Source organism: Rhincodon typus, chromosome 4, assembly GCF_021869965.1.
Source record: "Rhincodon typus isolate 14 chromosome 4, sRhiTyp1.1, whole genome shotgun sequence".
Classification (NCBI taxonomy): domain Eukaryota; kingdom Metazoa; phylum Chordata; class Chondrichthyes; order Orectolobiformes; family Rhincodontidae; genus Rhincodon; species Rhincodon typus.
This window is the reverse complement of record NC_063335.1, coordinates 17,219,701-17,233,255: the sequence shown is the minus strand read 5'-3', so window position 1 is coordinate 17,233,255 and position 13,555 is coordinate 17,219,701.

Here is a 13,555-nt window from a genome sequence, read left to right as displayed (position 1 = left end):
TCCTACGGTGAGTTTGAACATTAGGAGGACTTTTAATCAGACTGGACGGTGTTGGATGGGAACACCACAACCTTCCTCATTCCATATCAATTAAGTCCAGAGTAGGATGGCTCATGGACAGCCTGGCACCAAATGATGCCCTTAATTAAACAATTAACACACCATGCCACCACCACTTGCGGTAAATTAGACCTGTCACCACATGGGAAGCACAGCAAATAAATTGTGTCATTTGTTTGTGATCTCCCATGGGGTGTTCCTCTTTTAAAACTATTCAGTGAGGTAACAAGTGGAAAGTGGGGCCCATTTAAATCACTGCCTGCCCTTTCTGGTGACCCCTCTACACCTAACTGTCCTCGCAATCACACCCACTGGAACCTCTCCTGCAACCACTTCACTTTGGCCTGTGTTGCTCTGAAATCCTGGGTTTCTGGGACCACTCCCTGTTGACAACGCTGACCAAAAGAGCTGAAGGTCCACATGGTCAGCAGCTCACAGCAGGAAGAGGGTCCAACACCAGTATACTGACCCCATGGAGGTCCATCACTGGCTGATTAATTGCCTGATTGGTTTATAATCAGGTGCTCCTTCAACCACGGAAGGAACATGGGTGTCTAACTGCTCTGCAAATTGACAGCTGAGAGTCCCATCCCCTCCATCAAAGACTTCTCGAGTATATGAATGGGAGCTTAGTTTTCCCACTTTACATATGTTTTAAAGGATGAAACAAAATAGAATAGAAGTAATGAGAGAGGAATTGTAGACGAGCTTCCTCTCTACATGTTGATTTCCACTTGCCAAGGTCTACATTGCACAGTGATTTTCTTTCATTTTTCTGCATGTCAGTTTCACCTTTGAAGGATATTTGGGAGATATGTAAACTGCTGGCGCGAACATTGAAACACGAGGAGGATATAAATATCTTTTCCAATTTTCTATTACACCGTAATTGATGTACGTCACTCACCTTTCTTCACAACCCTTGATATCCTTACCCAACAAAAACTGATCAAGTTCAGTCTTAAAAATTGAATGTGGTCCCTACTCATAGATTTTTGAGGGATTGAGTTCAAGACTACATCCTTTTGAGTGAAAAAAATGTTTTCTTAACTGAAATACAGTTACCTCATTTAGCCTTCCCTTATATTTGGGGTGAAGTATTCAATTTTTGATCTAAAATTTCTGAATTCTAATGAGTTTTGTAAAATTATGCCGAAAAGTAACAATGGTCCACATCCACCTGAAGAACAGAATTCCATGCATCTATCAAAGATAATACTTTTTAATCATTATATTTCCAATTCATCAGTCCAATTGCCATTATTTCTTGTACATCAGTACTTCCTCCTCGAATAATATAACAGGAATAAAGTTAGAAATCTTCCTTCTGTATGCATTTATACCTTTGTTCAGGGCCATCTTTACTCGTGTTCAGAATAAAAAACAAACATGGGCTGCAATAGGTCTGATAATACACAGTGATATCACAATGCAGCTAACAGTGGATGTGATGAGATGCTGCAAAATTATTCAACCTTATTACATGCACGGTAAAATTGAAACAATTATTCCAGAAAAAGAATAGGTAAAATCACATGCATCCAAAACAGTGGATATTCACGGATAGTAATGAGAGGAAAGATATAACCAGTAACACAATGGCAGGGAACAATTAGGTTCTTTAAGTTTGCCTGTGCTGATAAAGTCATTGAACATCTGCAGAAATCCACATTCAGAATGTGGGTGATAAAGATATCAAGATTGAGAATTTTTGCTTGCGTTCTCAATGTGTTCCTTGACTGGGATTCCCAAATCATTCAATCTCAAAAACAGAAACATTTCCTTCCCTTACTTTCTACTGCAGTACCTATGAAAATTCATCTGAAGTTTGTAAAAATGTTTCTACATTGAAAACTATAGACCAGGAAAGTTAACCCTTGCTACAAACCTTTACATTTTGCTGCTTTGTCCTTCCAAAAATGATTTCCCAAGCTCTGGCATTTTCCACACTGACAGCCTGCTTTTATTATGCAGATTAGACTGGCCCCAAAATTAGAATTAGGAAAGTTAAGTTTGGTTGTCTTCCTAAAACTAAATAATCTTAAACCTGATTGTAAAGCTAGGCTATTAACGTGTTGCCAGTGTATTTTGGATAGAAGTTTAAAAATAATCCCATTAAAATTCAACAGTAGATTTTTCCCCTATTGGCCACCAAATCTTCCATTTCTCATTTTGCTGTCTGCTACTAACAACAATGAAACATCCATAAATTTAGGAACTAGGAGAGTTTTATAACCAGGATGCCTGGAGGTTTAAGGTGCCTCCTTATATTTTAAACCAATTTACATAGTTACATAATTATATACACCACAGAATCAGGCTATTCATTCCAACTGGTTTACTGTAGCATTCAAGGTCCTTAATTCTGCCATTCCTCTTTGGCTAAACTCTACTTAACTAAGTCTGATACCGAAAATTGAAAGTATAATCTCAGGGCCTTGATATTTGTGGCAATAACTGAACTGTCCATTGATTCCTATGGCTTCAGGAACCAAAGAACTGAAATGCAGAGCTGGGAAGAGTGTTTAACAGATTGTAAACCTCACCCTACCACACAACACCTATACTTCATGCCTTTTTATGAGTGAGTCAAGTGAATTTGCCAAGGACACAAAGAAACATGCAACTCTCTCACTAACAAAGTATAGATGGGAGTAACCCAGTTATTGATCAGCAGAAGTGTGGTTCCTTGAGTTGGTCTATAAATGTTCTAAGGAGAACAGGGAGGCAAGAAAGATGAGTGGTGTAACATTGTCAGATTCTAATCTCCACATATTTAACATTCTGCTGCATTCCTCAGATCAAAACGTCTTGCAATTCCAATGATTCCTTATTCTTCACACACCCAATATCCCCATTGGGCCATCTGACACACACACTCACCCTCAGGTGACAGGCCAACTTTTGAACTCTGATATTTGAGGACCCAAAGCCCAATGTTCAGACCTCTGTGTATATTTCTGACCCCAATAAAAGGGCATGTAAGGGTGTAAATGGAATGGATGACACTATTCCAATTATTCCACATTTCAGTCAATATGCACAATTTAAAATGTATCAAAACCTTGTGTGAACTTTAAACATTACAAAGTGAGCCTCATCAATTATTATATTTCTATTTGCTGTTTTGCAATTTATATCTTGTCTTAATATAGACAAATAAGATATTCAGAGAAAACATGGCTTGCTGCCTCAAGAATTGAATGGCTGAAAGTGAATATACTATCACCACCCACACCGATTACAAACTAATGACTTCATTCAAACTGTGTCAACATTCTCTTTCAACCCTGCTGAATCAGTCTGTAGGAATTCCATTATGACAGAGTTTAATCCACCAATCAATGCCCAACTATTTACTTTAATGGATTTAGCATTAGACCCACAAGCGTCTGATAAGTGGTTCTGTATTTCTTGCTTCAGTTAATGTACAATACCAAAAATGCTTTTGCCACTGTATTGATCAATTGGCACAGATTTGTTGGCTAATAATATCAAATTCCAAAACAATTGTTTCATAGGTTTTCTGGTGGACCAATGCCTCTGCAAGAAAATCTAATAAAGATATATAGGATTTTTAGACCATTGGCTGAGAAAGATTGGCTACCTTGTTTAAAGTTACTTTCTACCAACTAGTCTAAACAATTTCCATGCCATTCTTCTTCCTCTTCTGGACTGAGTATTGTAAATCAGGGTAGAGAAATAAAGCAATCTTTCCGATGTTCTTTTGAAGCCAGCGACTACTATAATGTTGTACTGTCTCCTTTAGCTGATGAGTTCTCTATCTAAAGGTGGATATGACACACGGTACCATTACCTCTGAAAGGGGTTGATCAAGGAGCAGGTCCTGAATCCACCCAGATGGAGCAAGGATTGAATCCCATGCTGTTGGCACTCATGTGATCCAGACTGGCCTCCTGCCACCTGAGACAAATCTGACACAACATGTGCTTTTATGTGCAAGCTGTTACTCTCGACCTATGGATAATGATGATATAGGTTCCAAATTTTTTCCATCATATGGCTGACTAGGAATTTCTCCCAGTTTGGCCATCTGCTATTGGCATCTGTTTGAAAGATTTACAAGTTGATGTTAGCCACATTATGAGTGAGCCTTCCCTGGGTGACCAATGGAGTTGATCCCAGAGCTTTTGGTACAGTAGTAAGTATGTCATCTTCCACACCTCAAGAATTCCCTACTGGTTCTATTTTTTGCATAAATCAAATTTTAAATGAATGTATTTGTATTGTAGCATTAACTATGCTTCAAAAAGTACTTCATTGGCTTTAAAGCAATTTAACATATCTAATGGGCATGAAAAGTGCTGTATATAGGTAAGTTTTGTTTATTTTTTAATCAAAGGGTGGAGCATCATGGATAGACCAGTATTTACTGGTCTATTTAAAATAGGGATGTCAAACCTTTAGGTATTGAAGATCAAATGCATAATGAGTGGGCCACAGCTTATAATGAATAAGTCCTCATGCTCAAATGTGTAAATCCCATTCAGACTAAGCAAAATCTAATTTTACAAAAATGTATGAAGTGAGCCATCTTCTCTGTCCCCAAAGACAACAAGGTGCAAAGCTGGATGAACACAGCAGGCCAAGCAGCATCATAGGAGCAGAAAGGCTGACATTTCGGGCCTAGACCCTTCATCAGACCCTTAGCATTTCTGATGAAGGGTCTAGACCCGAAACGTCAGCCTTCCTGCTCCTATGATGCTGCTTAGCCTGCTGTGTTCATCCAGCTCTGCACCTTGTTGTCTCGGATTCTCCAGCATCTGCAGTTCCTACTATCTCTGTCCCCAACTTGTCTTTGACTTTACTATCCTCTATTCATTCCCCTTTTGTTTGCAATCATGATCTCCCTTCTCAAAGCCTAGTTATGTTGGGCTTAATCTCATGTGTTTTTGTCTAAGTGCGAGCTATGTCAATTTTTTGGAGGTTATTTTGCCAGTTTTATAATGGGTTTTCTTGCTGTATCTTATCTAACGTGCTTCAATAATGACTGATACCACTCTTATGGCTTCTGTCTTGTTTGATGCTACCTCTATCTTACCACTTATTGTTCCCAGAACAATTTGCCATTTTTGAGTATTGACTGGACTCACTGGAATTGAACAGCATCTCTGGTGCTGGTGGCAACTTTCAAAGGTTGTTGTGCACCTGAACAAGCGCTTTCAGTCTGGAGAAGCTTTGTATGGTTCTTGCCATTTGCCTCAGGCATGGCAGACAAAGTGAAATTTGTTGCCCCACTTTTTGGGCAGGGACCTTGGAGTGCTGGCTATGGTGGTCCAGAGGTAGGACGTCTTCTTTTCCCAGGACCAGCAGAGGACATTCCAACAGCAGACCATCTCGGCCTGGTCCAAGGCGGCCAGCCAGGTTAGTGAAGTCTCAGCTATCTGGACAAATGTCCAGCATTGAAGGAAGCAGGTCAATGAACTTCTTCACTTTCCGAGCCTAAGTACCTCAATCTTCTGTCTGATATCTTACACTCACTCTATCTCTGTTGCTTCTTCCGCCTCCCTCCAAGGCTCATGCTCTCCCATTCTTATTCTTTCCCACAACATCTTCCCTCACTTTCTCTCATCCATCCCAAACCCCAGCACCACTCACCCTGCATGCCCTCCGTGATGCTTACTGACTCACTGGGGAAGACTCCCGACCTGCTCCAAAAAATAACAGCATTGCCAACCACTTTCATGTTCTGTAGTACCCGTTTCTGTCTCTTACTCCAGGAGAAAAGTAACCCACAACAAGGCTGAAACAATGTTGGGCTGCCCATCATTCAGCTCCTTACACCTTATGTGGAGAGCATCCTCACTCTAACCATCCTGAGTGGCTAACTAAGCGTATCCAAGTCACAGGACTGATATTGGCAGCTCCTTTTGACTGACTGTGCTGGGACCCCCTGACTGAATGCTGTTTCTCTTTTGACTTGACTGAGGACTGCTGATAACCATGGCAACCTTCCCGGCTTTGTTTATGCATTCAATGTCACTGCAATGCAGCAGTACTGAGAGCCTGGTGTCTCTGGCCGAGAAGGCAAAACGCCAAAAGGCAAGGCAAGGCAAGGAAATGCAAGGCAGAGATGATGTTAGCATCCAGACAGGCTCAGCGTGAGTGAGTGATGTGACAGCAAGTGAAGGAAGAAATGCAGCCTAGTCCAGCCCATGAGCTGGATATGTGTACTTGCCCACACAATATCCTTGCAACAGAATTACAATAATAGTTGCCAGTGCATCTGAAGTACAGCATTAAATTGCAGAAGAGTACTATAAGGGGATTGGAGCAGTGCCATGAGACTTTTTAGAAGTTAAAACATATTGTCAATGTCCATGGACGTTAGGTTATGCGGCAGGTACCCATAGAGCATGTTCTGAAATGTTGTTCCTTGTTGTCCAACCTGGATGTCTTTTGGAGCAGGAAGTGAGCTGAAGTTGCTAGGTGCTTGTTTGACATACTTGTCAAGGATTCTCAATGTCTAGCTTCTTCAGTGCATTTAGTAAGACAGGAAGATGACTATGAATGAGGTGAGTTGTGGTGTCAATGAGGCATTTTTACAACTAAATTCCCTCTTAATTGTCAACCCATGCTGTTTCATGAGAAATTTACCTCAACACTCGACACATGCATAAAAGATAGAGTGAGATAAGCCTTGTTAGACTTCTCGCATGGTCCTTTTACAAATGTTACTATAATCCACATCATCAGGCCCCTGTAAGTTTCTTGCTGTCATTTCCATCCTGCCATCTTTCTTCATTTTCCTATTTTCTCAACTTCTGTCTTAAACCTTTAAAAACTCTCCACCACAATCATCTTCAGTGACCTTTTCAATTTTTATCTTTACACTCCGCATTGCTGTTCCTATTTTTGCTTTTCTCTATCCTTTCTTTTTCTATTTGCATTTTTAACACATTTCTCTTTCTTGCCCTGCTTATAAATAAAAGACATCTTTAATTTCAAATATTTCAATATTTCAATCGTTTAAGTAATGGAAGTGGCTTTTCAAAAGATGTTACCTCCATTCCATGATTCTGTAAAGGACCCCATACTGATATTCCTACCCCTCTAACTCTTAACAACAGCACGGATGATTTGTGTGTGCAATTAACCTACTTGGTCACAACTTACCCATTTTATTGCAGGCAATATATTTGATCCTGAAATGGTGCACGTTTCTGAGAGACAAACACAATGGAGCTAATGGGCAGGAAGACAAACCTCAGAACCAACCAACATTTCATTGATAACATACTGTGGAACTGGAGGAACACAACAGCCAGGCAGCTTCAAAGGAGCAGGAAAGTTGACATTTTGGGTCGGAACCCTTCTTCAGAAAATTCAGCATTAGCAGAAATGCTTTCAGAGGTGAGTTCACAAATTTAAAGTTAAGTTTATTTATATTCTAGTCATTTTCTTCTCACATTTTTGTAGTGTCTTTTATATACTATGACTTTTTTTAAAATCAAGATAAGTGGAACTTTTTATACATTTTAGAATGTCTCTCTGTGACCTTTTAATCAAATTTGTCTGACTACATTTGTGTATTCAAAATTGCTCAATATGACTTTTTAATCAAGAGTTAAAAACAGAATCTAGTTTTTAAAACTCTGACTAAACTCATATAACATTGTAAGGTTATGTCAACATAAAGTGGACTTTCTCTCTAATAGGTACTACAATGGCCTTTAGGAACTAAACTTGTGAGGGACAAAAATATCACATTCATTCTTCATTTGTACATTTTCTGTCATCTGAAGGCATCACAGAGAGTACAACGAAGAAGAGATGTGTATCATTTCCGTAATCTGATCAGGAAGCAATATTACCCACTCCAAGATTGTAAAGGGAGTAGATTTATTTTGAGATGGTGTCAGTGGAATTGTGCATCAGGCAACTATGCTTCATTAAGGAGGCAATTGGCTGCCTCTGTGATATCTTACAGGAGGAAGTGAAGCTAAGTTAAAGATGCTGTTCTGCCTTGTCAGTGGCAGCAAATATACCGCTACCCTGGACTCTTATGTTTATGGGTCATTTCTGGTGACATATGCTCCATCTTCCAGAGCACTATCAGGACCTGCAAACACCAAGTAATTGTTGCTATTTTCTGTATGACTTCAGATTTCACTGCCATTAACATGTCTCCAGCACAGATGAGTGCATATGATCTCATTTGAAAAAATTGCTGGCTTACATAAAATGCTCAGGGTTTGCAATGAAACACATTGAAGATATAGAACATGGCTCTTCCATATATTAACAGGCAATGGTTTTATCAAGGCAATGTCGCAATTGATTGCAATGCCCAGCTGAGGATCCTGAATGTGAATGCAGTTCATTAGGGGAGGTGCTCATGATGACTTTGTCCTCAGGGTCTCAACATGTACCACTCAATGAGTACTTTACCTTGAAGATCAGGAATTCAGTTAGGTGACGAGGGTTGGCTAAAAGACGTGACTGATATTACCTGAACCATTATTCAGCTATTTGACCCTTTGAGCCAGCTCTGTCATCCAATATGATCATGGCTGACCATCCAACTTACTACCCTGTTCCCACTGTCACCCCATACCCTTTGATCCCTTAAGCCCTAAGAACTATATCTAACTTCTTCTTGAAAGCATTCAACATTTTGGCCTCAACCACTTTCTGTGGCGGAATTGCATACTGCAATTTGAGCTAATTAGCTATTTTTGTTATAATATTGAAATGTCTCACGTTAATAAGATTATTTTGAACAGCTTTCAATGACTAGCTTAGCATATAACAGCAAATTTAAACAGAATGTATCAAGAGTTAATGTTTCAGATTAGTAACCCTTCCTCACTACTGTTCTCAGGACGGGTCTCTGGGTCTAAAATGTTAACTTTGATTTCTCTCCAGAGATCCTGCCAGATCTGCTGAGCTTTTCCAGCAATTTCCATTTTTGTTTTTGATTTACAGTATCTGCAACTCTTTCAGTTTTTCTTAAAATGTAAATACAACCCTCAATAAATGAAAAAAAATTCAAAATTTTCCTGAACAACGAAAGTATTTGTCATAAAGCTACCTCATCGTTAGCTCTTGGAGATCAGTTCACCACCAGAACCTTGTTGTATTTGGACAATAAGTTCCAACTGCAGTGTCTGATCAAGGTAGGGGAACATTTCTTCAAGTAGTTAGCAGCAAGCACTGAAAAATCATGACTCAAAGAATAATCTAGGCCGACATTAATGTATCTATGTTTTTTTTTGTACAAGAAGACTTTCAGGAAGATAAACAGTGTGAACCACAAGAGATGGGAAATAATATACTATGGCTTGGATTTTTCTCTGCTGACTAAAGCAGACAGCCAGTTGTGGAATGTGGCCAGGACTTTTATTCTGTTTACTTTGCATTTCATTGTAGTCAACTTTCAAGTATATGATAAATTTGGGGCATGTTTCTCCTCAAGCTATCTGCTGCTGTTCAGCAATCAGAGGATATCACACAGAGCAGTGTGAAGAGATCCCAATAACATTAAGATTGTTATTGCTATGGAGCTATTACATCATCTTTTAAAAGAATAATTCATGAAATATGGGTATCACTGGCTATGTCAACATTTATTGCATATTAGGCAGCTCAGAGTCAACCGCATTGCTTTTGGTCTGCAGTCGCATATGGGCAAGTAGGAATAGTAAATTTCCTTCCTGAAAGCACATTAATGAACCAGGTAAGTTTTTGCAACAATTGATGGTGCTTCATGGTCATCATTAGACTGGATTTTAATTCCAGATTTATTAATCAAGTTTAAACTTCAATTTCTACGTGATGGAATTCAAAATCATGTTCCCAGAGCATTAGCCAGGAACCTTGATTACCAAGCAAAGTAACATTATCATTACGCTTGTACCTCCCCATTAATGTTAATGTAAATTTATGTTGACCGTTTCTGAAATAATTTTTCTGTTTAGTGTTTTTATTATTGGTATTTAAGTTCAATCAAGACATTGTTCAATTGCTGTAAATTATTTATTTTTCATGCCATTATAATTAAGTCAATGGATTTTTCAGTGGAACTCTATGTGACAAACTATCAAGAATACAAAGACCAAAGAGGGGATACCAGTTCAGACTGCATTGATAGCTGTTACCTGGATTTACATACAGAGGCAGAAAGAGCTTACTTTCAGACAAGCCTCACAATACATAGGAAGCTTAACATCTGATAATACTTCACTTTTTGTTGTGTTGATGTTTTTTTCCTTGCAAGCACCTCATTTAAGTGATGAAATCTATTCACTGGTAATGCCGGAAGGAAGATATACCAAGGTGATGCAGAGCCAGTAGAGCCTGATCGGTGAGATTGGCACAGATGGCATCAATGAATTCTCTAGGCCATGGCACATGTGCCTAGCAATGATAATGGTAGCTGTATTCATCGTCAGGGAGCCATCTACAGAACCCTGCCATCAGCTGCATGCACACCAATAGATAAGAACAGTTAGCTGTGAGGTAACATCAGGCTACACCTTGTTGGTGGCATGCTGCACAGCTGAAGTCTGGGTGTGATGCCCCATAGACAACAGTCTCTCCTCACAACCACCTCACACTGCAACATCTTCAATTTAGCTATTATGCAGGGTGTTTGATTTAGCTAATGTTTGTCACTAGTTTACAGTCTCAAGTCTTCATTTTGGGTTTTTCCTTCATTCATAAGACAGCAGCGGACTTTTCAGACCCCTATTACTTTTAGTAGGATAATGACTGATCTATACCTCAGCTCCATTTAATTTCCTCTACTCCATATTTCTTGCTACCTGATGTGATAAACCATATCTTCAGAAGACCATCACTGGCACCGTTTGGTCACAACCAGGTACATTTTCTGCTACCATATTTCTTTTTGTTGGGATCTATGTGCCTGCTCTATCTAATATGACAATATTATGGCTTTAAGAGGCGTATTTGTCCTGTTTTATTTTATGAAGAGAAGATGAGTCAGAAGTGACGAGCGGTCTATTCCAAACCAATAAAATAAACAGCTTGTGAGGCCTTGGGTTATATTTTAAGTTGGAACAATAGAAGCAGCATGAATGTGTAGAATCAGGCTCCCACAGAACCAGGATTTTAGTTTAGCTTTCAATAGTTGTTGGGGTTTGGAAGGTGATTGCGGGAGCTGCTACATCTCGCTCTCTTTGGTACAGCCAAAAGCTTGGCTTCTCTCTATGCTGCCAGAATTACATGGTGAGGCAATCTGTTTTACTGAATTTGCCTTTGCCAAGGGTGTGTTTATGGGATGTTACTATATTGTTTAGTAGCTGTTATTCTGTTATGTTTTCCAATAGAGTTAAAGTGACATTAATTCTTCTTTCTTTTGACAGTATTTTAACTGGGGTTTAGAATAAAATATGTTTTGCTTAAGGCTAATTATCATGACCAATCAAATTACATTTGGAACACAGCACCTTACACTTTCATTTAAATAAGGTAAAAGTTAGGGTCTATGCTATCTCCTTGATATGTTTGAAGGAGATTTGGTCTGGTCCATAACAAACTGGGGGCTTGTTGGAGATCAAAATCTCTAATTTGAGTTTAAGTTTGGGGTTACTGTACTCAAAGTGGTTAGTATTGGTACTTTTTTTGGGCTGTTGGATTTGGTTGGTTTAAATGGGATGTTCCTTGCGTAATAATAACTTTCAGTTATAGATCATAGAATCCCTACAGTGTGGAAACAGGCCCTTCGGCCCAACAAGTCCACACTGACCCTCAGAGCATCCCAACCAGACCCACCCCCTTACAACCCCCCTAATCTACACACCCCTGAACACTACAACCAACTTAGCATGGTCAATCCACCTCACCTACACATCTTTGGACTGTGGGAGGAACTCGGAGCACCTGGAGGAAACCCACACAGACACGGGGACAATGTACAAATTCCACACAGACAGTCACCTGACGGTGGCATCAAACCCAGGTCCCTAGTGCTGAGAGGCAGCAGTGCTAACCACTGAGTCACCATGCCTGAGAGCTGCTGAGAGTTTCCTGGGTGTAGATGAACTCAGTTCAGTAAGGCTTGCCAGAATTGGCAAGCAAGCTGAAGTGAATTGCCTGTGCCTTTAGGGACAGGGGAGATAATTGCAGCAATATCTCTGCATTTAGTCCAATAAGGAGGGTTTGTGTCTTAAACCAGATGTAGTTTATTGCGTGATAGAAATCAGGTACAAGTTACATAAGAATATGAGGAGTCCTGGATTGTCGATCTGTCTCCTTCAAAATCCAAAGGTGCTCCGCCTTTCCCCATCTAATTTGTTATGGTATCATCAGATTGGGCTCTGAAGCAGTCTTCAGCATTAACCCTTTCAGAACCCATTACCTTATCTATAAAAAGGAGAAAAACACATGTCACCAAGAGGGTACTCAAAGGTCAAATAGAGCTAAGGCACAAAAACAATATTTGACAAATCTGATTTTGTGAACTAAGTAATAAAATTTAAACACAATTTCTTCAGGATTCAATCAATACAGTTTAATCTAGAGGAATATTGTTGCACACAAGCTATTACTGCAAATTTTAGTTGATAAAATCCCTAAAATTAGCTGAGTATCAGCAAACAGCAGAAAAAAAATCCTTTCCAAATTGAAAGATGCCAAGAAGATTGATTTTAATATCCAAAGGGCCAAAGCATAACAGAAAACCTTAACCAGCCAGATGTGATTTTACAGCACATAGCTGGCTAACAGTCTGCAAATAAAACAACTCTACCATCAGAACCACAAAGGCTCCTTCAAATTTGAACACAATGTTCTCGGCAGAAAAACTAACAGGAACAAGAAAATAACTAATTAAAGTAACAGGGATTAAAATATGTTAAAATTAATACTTGAGATGTATTTTTGGTGAGGCTGCCTCAATCATTTGAAGGGTTTTGTCTGTTTATCATGAGAACAACTTTCTTAAGTACAGGTGGAGAAATGTATTATTGTGGAATTATGATTATTATCCTTAGAAGTAACAAAGTTTAAACAATTTCTAGTTTGTTTATTTTAAATGAAGGGTGTGATAGTTTGCAATTATTCATGGATGCATAGTTTGGCTCAGCAGCTGGCTTTTCTTGGCACAAAGGTGTAATTTTGCTTATGAAATGGGCCTATGGCATGAAGACATGCAACTGGAGCAAACTGCATTTGATGACATTTTGGCAAAGATACATGCACAAGAAGCATCTGCTGGTCGAAGGTGGAGGAAACAGGTTGTTGCCTCAATTAATGTGAATTGATGCCAAAACCACCATTTCGGAGCTCAGCGATTATGCTCATGCCATTTTCCAACATGACACAGCTGAACATGTTGGACAGTCTCCCACCAGGACTATTTAAAGGGACCGCCATATACTTTTAGCTCAATAGTGCGATTGATTTCTGCTGTTGCTGCGATTGTAGAAGTGGCTGGTGATTTTCAAAATTATTTAAAGTTATCGTAGTCTCCAGGGACATTGCTACTCTTTACTTTGTGTAAACACCT